General features: G+C 31.9%; 1 protein-coding gene and 1 pseudogene across 10 annotated transcripts in view; one reads left to right on the plus strand and one right to left on the minus strand.

Moving 5' to 3' along the window:
• The window catches only part of LOC112680628 (amphoterin-induced protein 2), a 355,883-nt gene that overhangs the window by 167,038 nt on the left and 174,359 nt on the right, over positions 1-14,486 (plus strand). The window lies entirely within an intron of this gene.
• LOC112680623 lies at positions 5,615-6,331 on the minus strand (annotated as a pseudogene).

Raw genomic sequence — 14,486 nt, forward strand, 5'->3', positions numbered from 1 at the left:
TAATTAAACTCTTAATTCACAGTATATCACTTAACACTCACTTTAATTAGGTTAAACTATATTATGATAGGTTAGGTTAAATTAGTGTTTGAATGCAAGTGACGTATAATTTTTTGTTTGTGTGTGTATGTATGCGTGTACGCTCCGGTTGTCAATTATTTTGACAGTGTTTTGAAATTAAAGTCAATTAATTTAATCTAATAATGTTTTCATTCATTATTTTTCACAAAATTTGTCGTTTAACTCCTATGCATCTTTCATACTTGTTCAAGACCTTATGTTTATAATTTTATTCATAATTATTTATAGTTTACATAGATTTTAAAATGTTAGTCTTAATATATTTTAAATTTAAAAATAAGTCATTGCAATATATTATCGTTGTATTCCTTAAATTACTTTAAAGTTTATTTATATATTATCAATTTTAACAGTTTCTATTATCATATTACCTTTTAAACTATAACGGAACATATCAGAACATATTTTAAGTAATTTTTACTATGTGGTACTTAAATAAAATTGTGTACCATCGTAGTTCATAGACGTGATGTTCTGCAGAAGAATTTACAGGGAAAATCAACTCCAATCACTACGGTTGTTATGAAAATGTATTGATTAGTGGCACGATCACCCACCACTGGGTAGCATTCAATTATCACTGGGGGGGGCACTAGTACCACGTATTTTGTATGTTAAAATATGCTCTGGAACACATTGTTATTAAGTATATTATAATGAGACTAATTATAATGAAACCTTATAATTACAGTATGTAATTGAAAATTATATGGTGTAGTTTATTTGCTGAACATTTAAGAGGCTCGAAAAAAATTTTAGTCGTATCTAATTGCAATGATAAAAAAAAAAAAAAACTACATCGACGACCATAGAAATATCGATATTTATTGTATTTGTCCTATATGCAAAAAATTGTCAACAACAAAGTACGCAATTTTTTCAACTAAATATTATTAGATGATTTTTTAACCATGCTAGTTTTTTTACGACCATTTTGACAGTAAAATTTTAATTCAGCTAAAGTATTCTTAAATTATATATACCCATTGAATGATGTAGAAATAAAAAAAATATTATGGGGATTGAATAACCTCCTTTGAAAACTTTTGTTAATTAAAAAAAAAAAAACATACATAAATTTACAATATATATACTTACGTCAACAATGTTGTGAACTATTCTTAATTATAATTAAGTAATACAATTAGTCGAAAGAACACTTTGATCTTACAGCTTTTGAAATTCATCATATTGTGTAATAGTAAATTTATACATTTGTGTTATACTTAAATAACTCCAGTTTAGGGAAAAAAACAAATTATGTATTAAAATGATAAAGAGAAAACTTTTTAAAATATGTACTGGATAGTGAATAGTCTTTCTAAATGCAATCTACTACTACTACGGTACTTAATATAATAACTTAGATTAGAATTGTTAAATAAGATATTTTATCAATACATTATATAATTTTAACTGTATAAATGTTTCGTTAGTAATATTTTAAATTATTAAAAAAGGTTTCTTAGATTTAAATCATAATAATATTTTTCAAAAATGAGACTGTTACCTTTATTCTATTTTTCTTTATTATTTTGCTTTTGAATGTTTTCCACTATAATATCTCACATGAACTTCTTTATACAAACTCGTTTGTATTACTTCAAACGGTTTTCATAAAAAGTGACCTCAACTTAAATATTATAATATTTTATTTTCCTTGTACGTATTCTAAAAAATGTGATTATAGAAAAAAAAATACTTAAGGGAAAATGGAAAATATAATAAAATGCAATTAGGGTATATCTTCTAGTTGATTTAATAAAAATATTGAAAACTAAAATACTCGTATTATACTACAATTATTTATTATTACACTTATTAAATATTTTTTAAAACTCAAGTACTTTCTTTATTAAATTACATTTTTTATCGTTCTTATAGCTAATAACAGTTAAATAATATATTTATCACATAACTAATTATTTCACATATTTTTAAAACTTTATAACTAAATGTGTTCTAAAATATAAATTTAATAAAATTGTTTTTTATTCTTTTTTTAAGAAAAAATATCTTAGAAATAAAATAGGTGCCGATGATATATTTAAATGCATGGATATTTAATTAGCACCAACCAAAATAATTGAAAATATATTATTTGATTTTTGGTTCAGTAAATGTATTCACGATTGAAGAGAAATAGGTAAACGATTCTTATCCGGATTTAATTGAATTGAATTTTATATTATAATCCACGAGTAACAGTAATATTTACATACGGTAAAAAATGTATTCATTTTATTGTAATAAACAACATTGCATTATGTTTATATTTTTTAGCTAATAATATGATTTAATTTTATATATTTATATGTTTTAACAGTAAATTATAGTGTGATTTCTTAAATATGCTTTACTCTTTTGATTCTTTAACCATGCATTTTTTTAAATTTTTAATATTTTATAAAAAATATACGCATATTAAAAACTAAATTTTCCAACAGGTAGATATTTCTTAAGAAATGAACAGTGCTTATTATTTGCATGATTTGAAAATTTTTATCTAAGTATAGTATAGAATAATATATTTTGTGGTATTTTTTAAAATAAACAATAACCCATAATCACACATTTCTTAATTAATTTATAATTACTCAAATTATCGATATTACTATAACAATTTTCAATTTTGTTGGCATTTTCATAAACTTAAACATAATATTTCTGTATGGAGTGAATCACTTGACTTAGTTTATTGATAAATACAATTTGAACTTTTAAATTTTAGTAATTTTAACATTCCCATTTTTATTTCCAACTTTGATTATAGATTAGTATAATCTACACACATTCAGAATAACTTACGTTTTGACTAACTAAATCAAACTAGAATATTATCATTTTATATATCACCATAAGAAAAAAATGAAGGTTTTAATCGAATAATAAGTAATATTTTCTAATTAAATTTGTATAAATATAATGGTCGTTTGAATAATATTAGCACGGCTTCACGTCGCTGCGATAATTTATAAAACATTTAGTTTGATGAAAAAAAAAAAACAAATAATAATAACAACAAATATTTTATTTTCTAAGGCCTAAAAAAAATAAATATATAAATAAGAGCGGTCTTAAAGTTAAGTGTATTTCTAAAAGCAATTGGACCATTCAATTAGTTAAAAGGAAACTTCAAATGCAATCTAACTTTCGACTTAATATCTAATCAAGACTGAAAACGCGATAACCGTACCTAGCAAAAGTATATTGGTTGTGAACTAAATTGGGTCAAGTGGTATACGATAGTAATATAGTATGGGTACTATCTAGTATCTATACCCATTATATACGGATATTACGGATATACGTAGTATTTCTTTACGTGTTATTTCTCGGTAATTTCTACTGCGAATCGGTTAGGTTATAACAGAATATAATATTATTATAAAACACTAACGAAACAATTATAATGCAAATGTAAATAGTAAGTTGGGTCCGTTTGTACGCAAAACATAAACAGTAAATGAAAACTGTTCGAGTCGCAGACGCTGTACTTTTTTTTTTGGGGAACGCGATTAAAAATTATAATTTGTTTCCGAAAATATCACTACGATATCGGTTCGAATATTTTTTAAAAACACGTACGTAAATAATATCACGGACGGAATTTCGGGACACAATACGTGTACGTGTATATCGTATAATACCTATAATCTATACACATATAGATAATATTGAATGTATAAAAAAAAAAAATGGGAAAAAAAAAATTAAAACTAACCTTTTTTTTTTATTTCTTTTCGCATCCGATAAGCGACGTTTAAAACGGGCGACTGGGTAGGTTAAATCCATTTTTTACCCACCACCAAACTCCCGTTCGTGTACTTTTTTTTTTTTTTTGTCTGCAACGCCGATCTCTTAATGACTGGCAGGCGATAAGCGACGTTTGTGCAGAAGCGTAGGCAACGGTAGAGAATGCGCTAACCTAAATCGTTTAAAAACGATCAAACGTCGAACAGGGAAGGATCCTACCACTAACACTACCGCCATAATACACGCATACACAAACGCACCACTTGGTAGTGGAAAAAATACCTCATCTGATTATACACACACACACAAATTTATATATATATAAAACATTACACGCGTGTGAAAGTATGTATAGAATTTTCATGTATATACACGTGCATACACGCCCACACGTTGATTTCTTTATATAAAAGAACCCTTACATACCCTCATCAAATAATCCCTATCCTCCTCGTCGTTTTTCCACGGCCCCGTGTAGTTCAATGAGCCGACGACTAATAGTCGATTACTGTACAGTAGCCACCGCTCAGACCATTCGTTGGTTGTCTTTGCTATAGTCTGTCCGGCAGAATTATTCGATATCGACGAGTGCACATTTTCCGTATATTAGCCCCTATTTAAAAATTTTCACATTTTCTCTGCAATACAAGATTCAGGTCTAGAACAGTCCAAAACTTTTCAATCCATTCAGTATTTTTATAAAAAAATTCTCAAAAACGTCTGTGGTTTGAAAGTGATCGGTCCAGTTACTGTATAGTTAAAGTCTATGTTTTTTGATGGTCTATTTAAGAAAATAAAGGTCTAATCCGGTACATATATAGTGTTATAAAATCATTCTAACACGTAGGATAGATATAATTTAGGTATTTTGATTAAATCGGTCCGTTCTAACGCGGGTTTGAACTGTATTTTTCTAGTGTGTTAAAAAAAATAACGAACTGTTCAAAGGCTGACCTAAAGGACTTGGCCCAAAACGAATCGTAATTATTGCGTTCAATACAAGAACAGCTATGGTATTTAGGGTTCGGCCATGAAATGCAACGAACGTTAATATTTTGATGGCAAAATATACACGAAGCTATTCGGCCATTTCAATACGTTCCGGTTGGCTCGGATATGTTTTTCAGAAAAGACAAAAAATGATGATTATACGCGTTTGAATTTTTTACCTCATCGCCAACGACACTACTACAAACCCTATACTTGTTTATAAAAATATACAAGCATGCGTGTAATTATATTATACCGACCAACCGTTATCATCGTAATGAAGCATCTTTCGAAAGTGCCGGCTGTAAGTTAATTGAGATTGTAAAACTGGGTGCGACTCGTTTGCGCACATTTACCTTTTTTACGACACGATTGCGCACAAAATCACAACTCGTTTGCGCACACATATTTTAGGTTTAAATAATAAAGGTACAAATCATTTGAGCATATTTCCTTTCTTTTGCTTAATTTTAATTAATTAATAGACTGTATAAAATAATAATATACATGCATATTGTATATAAAAAAAAATAATATATAAATTAAGATTTAACTATTTTGCATTTCTAAGTATTTATTATATAATTTATCATCGAGCGACCAGATATTGGCGAGAATAAGATATATATACAACAATATAATACAGATAAAAGTAATAATAACGTCAATGATTATACGCGTAAACAATATTGTCAATTATTAATTTAATATTACAAAAATTAAAATATTTTAAAAAACATGCATTGTAGGTTTAATAAGTAATAATAGTAGTCTATTAGTTATAAAATTATACTAATTTAGAATGGTGGCATTTAAGTCCGATTTTCTTTATATAAGTTAAACGATTAATAATATTATTTTTATATTCATTCCAAATGTTTTCCAATTGTATCTCCTTATTAATTATCTCTTTTCTTTTGAAATTTATGATTTTATTGTTTATTGAATTAATTTTTAAATCAGTGTCACTTTGAATTTCAATAATCACGTCGATTACTTGATGTATGTGCGGATGAGCAGAGTAAAACTGACTGTTATATTGTTTGTGATAACTCTCTGCACCATTAGTAGTCTTAGGATTATTAGTAGGTTTACAAGCCCATAATGTTGGAGGAAAATTGCTGTCCGATGCAATGTAATTTTCTAAAATATAATCGGAAAATATAGAAATATTACTAGACGTAGTACTTGGTGCTATCGACATAAGATCACAAAATCCATCAGAAACTTCGTCAGGAGGTAAATAACTTAATCCAAAAAAACATTTCATCCATTTGCCAACTTTTGAGTCGTTGTTTAAGTACTCGCTCGATAATAATTTATGTTGTTGAATATGTCTAAACCAATTTTGCCCTAAATGAAAGTTACAACACGTGATTTTGCAGTAAGGGAAAATTTGCAATACTGCATTATGCGCAGATTTTTCAAAGTCGACATGAAAATTGCTTAAATTTATTATATTACCAGTAATTTGAATACATATATTTTATAATGTTTTCCACATATTGATGTAAGTATCAGTATGTTTGTTACTTAAAAAACAAAACGCCACAGGAACATAAAAATTGTTTTTAAATACGTGAATAGTATAAAGTTGAACAAAATATTTCGGAGTGAATGAAAATGTTCCATCCCCAAAAACGTGTTCTGCACTTTGTAGCAATTCCAAATTTTGTTTACATGTAAATATAAATATATTTTCATCATCACTAACGAAAGAAAATTTATTACCTTTGTAAGTAAGATTATGCTGATCATCAATTAATTGTTTTTTAGCATCTTCTAAAGATCTCGGTATGTTTGGAAAGGATTTTTTTCGTTTTTCATACATGGATCTTCGAATTAATTTCATATCGCTATATTGAAGATGTTCAGAGTTATCATTGTTTTTCAATTCCCGGCGTATTAGTTTATTTTGTTTAATATGTAAATCCTCTTCAGCTCTACGTTTCAATTTGCTTCTTACTACTTCTCGATGAATTGTTCGGTCGTCGTACTCGTCATGGGTATGCGTGTTGGTCATTTTTAAAATTTTATATGATTCATTAACTAACCTAACTACAGCACTTACGGAACATTTTTTATTTGTACACCTAAAATGTTTATCGCCAGATTTTAAAGTTCGGAATTCTCTAAATTTATAACTTTCTATGTTTAAACATTTTTTTCCTCGACGCGTTTCAAAAACATCACAAATTTCGATATCCATAGTCAATACAGTTAGTAGTTATAGTACAGCTTTCTGGCGAACGACTGTTTAAAAGTATTACGCTTTCCTAATACACGACGATTATTTTAAATCATTATATATTGATATTGATATGCTGGTAATTTGTGCTGATAATTTGTACCGATAATTCAATTACTTTAGGTAAGTCCAAATTTAAAAATATAAAATACATGTTACTTAGTGATTATGTTGTGCGCAAACGAGTTATCGATATCCAGGTAAAAAATTTAAATTGTGCGCAAACGAGTTGCACCGGTAAAGCTCGCTAATCGCAAACAGCATGACGTGTAGCCAGAACGCGAATATGTGATTTTTATTCAGGAATAATTTCTATTTACTTTTCAATTTTTACTACACGGATTTCCTTGATAACTTGTATTTAATAAACATAATTTTTTTCAGAGTAATAATGTATTAGATTGTGTCGTAAATGCCACCCCACGTGTGATTCGTGGTAATTTTTCAAATGCATATTATTTTTTTTTTTATTTTTTCCTCCGCACTGCTACCGTGTACAATACGTTTTTATCTAAATTCCTTTTCGACCAGATGAAATTACTATGATATCGATACCACGCATTAAAAATGAATCAATGTTCAATGGTTTGTTCGTGCACCGATAACGTTTGGCTCAGTTCTTGGTTACCAACCACAATTGGAACGGATATACATATTCTTATTCTTTTTTTTACCTGGAATGCCCAGTATATACGATTGTAATAGGTACTTGGCCCATAATGGTTATAAATAGTATCTAGATCGTTGAACTTTCAAATATTTACCCGTGTAGCGATTACCATGGGTTATCTTCACTTAGTAAATAGTCTTAAAAACGTTTAAAGTTTTTATCTGTCCCGGAAATACCGTAACCCGTTAGCATCGGATTGAATAGAACATGCAATGGTTGGGAAAAAAATGTGTTGGTGCAATCAAAACATTGTTGTTAATAAGTTTTTCGATGGTTGGATAATAGTATTAATTAAAAATGAGCATAAGCCACTAAAAATACTATTTAGTTTGACTCGTTGCATTATATTTTTTCAGATATCGATGTCTATTAAAACCATAATTACAACGCGTTGTTAAAATAATACACAATGATATACTATAATATTGTTATAATCGTGTGCTAATGGAATTAAAAAAAAAAAAAAAAAAGTTGAATGAGCTTTAAAGAACAGTCCATTTATAAATATTACAGTGTGTTGGATAGCAAAAAAATAATTAATTTCATCTGGATGGCCTTGTAGTATTTTCGAGTACATTTATAGAAAATCGAATCAAACATTTATTTTCCAATGATCCAAAATCGATTATTATCAAAAGCTCAGTGGACGTGGACGATTGCACAACGTTTATCGCATTCGATAACTTCCGTATAATGTTCAATGCGTGATCGCCACGGACCATAAAAAAAAATCTTTGCGACTGACAGTAGTTCAAACTTCAACGGTTTTCGATTATTTTTTTTTTTTATCTCGTTCATGTGGACATCGTTTCGGAAAATTATTCGTTCCCGTATTCTAAGGTTGGTACTCAATGGGATATTTTTTCAACGATACCGTTTTACTGCTTTTATACGTATCGATGTTATTTACATATTTTTGTATTTTATTCTACTCGAAAAGTCCCAAACTATTATATCTATGTACATAATTAATTTCGGCTTTTGCATCTGTTTCTTGAACTGCAGGAAAAATGAATCCCACGAACAAGAATGCGTTTTGAGTTATATACGAACGGACATCATTACGATCTTTCGATTAAAATCAGATGCAGTACCGCGGCGTAATTGATACGTAATTTTGCTGTGTTTAAATTTATTACAACAATACAATTTTAAATATTCATTCATACCGTTAATAATTGTTGTATGATTGTTAACATTTATTTTCGGATGAATTATTTAATGCAATCTTATCGCGCTCTAAAATTTTATTCGATGATTAAACGCTTTTCTAGGTCAAAGGATATTTCATACCTAAAACACGTATAAATAGGTACATTTGATATAGACACGTGTTAATGCATGGAAGAGATATTGAAGTTGCCAAAAGGGTAAAAACAGTGTGTGTTCTTGTGCGGTGGCATCTGATAAAGAAATACTGTCGTTTTGTAGGGACTAAACGCGCTACCATACCTGCAACACGACTATATTAACATGTATTCGTATGACAGTTGCAGTTATGGACAGAGTTTAGTTCTAAAACGGTTGGTCTTTAATTTTTGACAATCAACAGTGTCTTTATCCCTTACAACTCCCCCCCCCCACCAACATCAAATCAGCAAACTCGCACATACACATCCGAACATTTTTTTCCCTCAACTCTTCACGTCGTGTAAGTGTCGTAGTTGCTATGTTGCGGTACGCAATACTCTCGCACGATATCGTTTCGCACCGATTCCCCCCCCTGCCTCCGATGTCCGCTACTACCACGCGCGCCGCAGTACTTGCGAGATGCACAAGGAGATAGGCATCTCTAAACCTAACGTCTCGGATCGTTAATACCCGCCTTTTGTTTCGCTCGACGGCCGAAATCCTTTTCACCGCATTTATACAGCTTTTTCACTCCCTCCCCCACTCCTCTCCACCGCCCCACTGGTAAATGTCCCGTCGTTTAAAGCTGCTTCTTCGGACTCGAAACTTGTCGCCGGTAAACAAGATAAATTATACTCACCCGAATAGGTCATTGTGCGCGTGTGCGTGTGTGTGTGGAGGGAAGATATCTTTTTCCTCCCGGCACCACCCTTTCACAATACACGTCGTCGTAGTCGTCGGCTTTTCAACGGTTTTCTTATTTTATTATTTTTTTTTTTTCCCCCCGTCCGAGTTAGAGCTGAGTTACAGCGCCAAAAGCTACCACCGCGAGAATTAATAATTCAAGGGGTGTACAATCTTGACAGACTCCTCGACGTCGACGGGTCGAGCCACCACCACCGGGGCTACGACAGCGACTAATACTCCACGTCCGCGCAAGCGGCGTCGCCACTGTTATTCGCGGCGCCCGCAAGCACAAAACGAAAATCAATACGCGCGCACAAACGCATGTACATTTATACACACACCGAGTGAAAGAACAGGGGTGGAAAAAATAACTAAATAAATAAATAAATAAATCGGCCCGCGTTACTACACCAATCATCTCTCTTCGGTTTTTACGCACACCCGACTCCGTTTCCGCGTGTACGTATAAGTGCTATACAATGTCGGCGGTGGCCTCTGCCGGACTGACAATGGTTGTTTTTCATTCGCTCCGCGCACGCAAGGGATGGCTGCGGCGGCGGATCCCTGCGCTTTAGACGTTTTAATGGAAGTTCCGTGTGCAGCGCGAGCCACCGTCCCGCTACACACGGTCGTGTTTCCACAGCCCTCACCACGTGCACCGGCCATTGTCACGCGTGTACCGGCGGTAACGCGTGCACGGTGGCCTCGGCGACCGCATTGATCAAACTATACCCACCCACGTCGTGTAGATGCATGTTAGCGGTTGCAGCTCTCCGTGAAGCGCACGTAGACCGTATAGCGTTTAACCACGCGAACACACGTCGATTGATGTGTACAACGTTGTTCCATAACGTTTTCGAAGAAAGTACGCCGAGGTCAATCGATGATTCTTCGGTAATCCAGCCGGGCGGTGTAATGGGTTACGTGCGACGCATGTGTTTACAGAACGATTTCGACGGTGTAACACGATCGTTTTTGTACGTTTAATGTCGAACAGGTATGCGTTTAAAACAATATTTGCATAACGCACGTAGGTCGGACGTATGCATGCGTAACACGCAAGCCGAGTGCGATACTAATACATATTTATCGCGGTTTGTGTTGCAGTACGCGTGCCGGTAAAAGTGTCCGCGGGTCGGAGGCTCAGCATAATATCGTCGTTTGCGCGAGACACACGGATTTGAATTTTTTGTCTTATTTACCGGCGGCATTTCATTTCGAAGGAAATGAATACCCATAACGATTTACATTTCCCCGTAATCCGCGTACAGATCTACTATTTTGATCAGAGCATAAAATATTACGAATGTACACACTTACATATCCCATACGATCATATTAGCTATCGTAATGTGATTCGCTGAAATGTAGATTAGGAAATTTATTTGAGTATGGATTACGTTGCGGCTGTAGATGGGAAACACTCGTCTAAATAAATCGGATTCACTTGCACGCGTGTTAGAACAAAGTGTACGTGCGTAATGCGGTCTGAGACGGACGCCGACGCGGACGAAATGAAAACATTGACGTCGCGCAAAAGTAAAACCGAGTTGTTAGTTCTGAGCCAAGAGCAGAACGTTACACGCAATGGCGTTCGCAGAAAGGAGGCTAAAGGCTGCACCCCCTCCCTCCATTGCCCATGATTATTATTATTATTCCTTTTTATATTTGCCCACGATTTAAGATAGTAACTTCAAATCACGGTTATATCTGTGTGGATAGTGCTCGACTTGGAAGAATTAAAGAAGGGGGACTCTATTTACTTTAAAAAAAAAGAGCGTCCCCAAAAATTTTTAAGCATTATAATTATAACATAATAACAGTAGGGGGACGCTAAAATTTCTGAAAATTAGTAGGGGTACTCCGTACCCTTGCGTCCTCCCTCAAGTCGAGCACTGTGTGTGGATAACCCTAACCCACCGTGTGAACAACACACAGGTACACAATGAAGTTAATGATTCACCGAATGGTACTTAGTGTTTTCGTGTAAAAATTATACCGGCGCTCTGACCATTTATCGAATAGTAAATAATTTGTAATTCCCGACATTCCATCGTGCTTTTGACAAATTACGAAAATCGCCACGTCATACGCCGCTGTTGATCGATTGAACCTTAACGGTCTATCGATTCGCACCGATTCGTCGTATGCCGTGAGTACATGCAGTTATCGTTAACCCGGTGAAATTGAAATAATTTCGCATTTCCGGTCGATTACAACAATACTGACCAAGTCCGTTTTGAAATCATCGAAAACGATTCAATATTAATTTAACTGAAAACCGGATAGTTGATAATCATTTTCATGAAGATCGGAGGCCGTTTCGATACATTGTATTGGTCGCATTCGATTTAACGTCAACACTAATGATTTAATGCTTTTGTTTGTGTCTTGTGTACGATAAATCTTGGACCTTCACGAGTAATCGACAACGAGAAACCTTTAAAATAATAGAACTATTGTACTCCATATAATCATATGTTATGAAACTGCCATGACCGTCTAACCGTAAAAGCGTTCATTTCGACGGGATTACGATAGGAGTATAAACTAAATACATGTAAACAAATACATTCATTTTTATATGAATTTAATTCGTATTTTATGTAATGCAATGTGAATGGTTGATTATAACGAAAATAAATAAAATACTAATGTTAATCATTTAATTTCCTAATAAATTCTTGTAAATAAGAAAAATAAATAATTAACTTAATGTAAAATAAATTTCAAACTAAAGACATTAAACTAACATCAGTTCTGTGGTTGATATGATTGTGGCTGTTAGACATATAACCATAAATTGGTAGGATGTCCTAAATCAAATTATAATTACATATTTCGCCAACTTATAAATGTTTATGCAACACGATCAATTTATTACTTTTCAGTAAAATAATATAACTACATATGAAAAAAATAAATATAATATATTGTACACAACGCATGTACCAAAGCACACATTAAACATAATTCATTGTGTATCCTCTATAATTCTTCTCATTTAATAATTATTTCGTGATTTTAAAATAAATATATAAAAATATAACTTTGGTCAATACCTCACTACATTGAAATTATAAACTAAATAAAGCTGAACTTGGTAAAGTCATTTTTTAAAGGATTGAGAATAAGTCACTATTCAATTAAAAAAAATATAACTTGATGGTTTAACTATATATTACTTACCTAGTATGTATGTAGTATGTTTTTTATACATATTTTGTAAGTTTTAAAATTGTGACAGCTAACTCAATTGATCCCTAACTGTAGCATGATTCATTAATATATAACATAACAATTAATAGTGTTTGTCCCTTGCTTTCTACGGATATATGGATAATAAAGTAAATAAAGAAATTTATAGTATTAGATCGGAAACGGAAAAGAAACTCTTTTATTAACTATATACCTATTTATATTTCGACTTTAAAAAACAGTGTTTACTCTTAATACCGTTCTAAAAACTCTTAAGAAACATATTGAACATCATTCTTCTCGTTTCAAATAATTTTATTTGAATTTGTTTTTTCGATGGTTTCTGATTTCTCTTTTATTTCGGTATCGTATATAATACGGATAATACGTTGCATGGATTATATTAAAAATATTATGTAATAGAATAATTAATATAATATTTATATACACTTAGTATGTCTATCTCGAAATAATTGCACTAAAATGTCATATTATAAACAATGTATTACAATAGGAGAATTATTTATAAAATGAATGAAATATATCCGACCTTTATAATACGAAATGTTAACACGGGAAATTAATAAATAATTAACTGACGTTCTTGCCAAAGTCTGGTATTCAAATTGTATAATACGGATGGGATTTTGAAAAGTTAATTTGCCTAAGAAGTTGCATAAAACTTAAGCAGTTCAAAGTTTTCCTTAAACCTTTTGCTCATTATAAATTAGTAATAAACTTAAAAGTCCTAATATATCCTAAAAGTTCTGAAATCCAAGATAGCACTGCTGAGCTTAAATTCTAGAAATTGCGCTGATATATTATACCTATGCATTTAAAATAAACGACATCGAATGTTACAAATGTTGTCGTCGTCTAACAATGTTTTCGGTCCAAGCATAAAATCGTGTAAAATTATTAATATTTTGTTAATAGTCAAACTTTAAAAATAAATCAACGTGCAAAAGACCTAGAACTGAAAACTTAATAGTTTCAAAAAAGTCTACATAGACAATAATGCGGACGTGAGAATAAAACTGACTGAAAAATAAAGCGACATTTTCCAGTTAACACTTTTCACGTGATGGCGAATACGTATTGGCAACTGTTACACTCTATCAACAACGTTGCTAATATTTTACTAGTATAACGGGCATATATTATCTAGGAATTTAGAATAATGATAAATAAATCTTCAATAACGATTTATTTTCCATAACATTTGTTCATCTGCGCATATTTGTGGAACTATAAAGCGAAAAAATGCGACTCTGCGCACGGGCGGAGCGTTATGTTTTCTCGTTATTATTTTCTCTTCGGAAAACGAATTTGAAACAATTATATGCGACCATGGTGCATAAACGGGGTGTAGTTCTAAGAACTGTACTGACATTGGGTCTGGTATAATTAACCACTAGATCGCATGAACAGATAAGTCTTTACGCAACGAACGATCGCCGGCTGTGGGTCGCTTGTGCAGACACGAAAATCGTATTCGCGTCGTGT

The sequence above is a fragment of the Sipha flava genome, unplaced genomic scaffold, assembly GCF_003268045.1.
Source record: "Sipha flava isolate LNK unplaced genomic scaffold, YSA_version1 178_pilon_pilon, whole genome shotgun sequence".
Taxonomy (NCBI): Eukaryota; Metazoa; Arthropoda; class Insecta; order Hemiptera; family Aphididae; genus Sipha; species Sipha flava.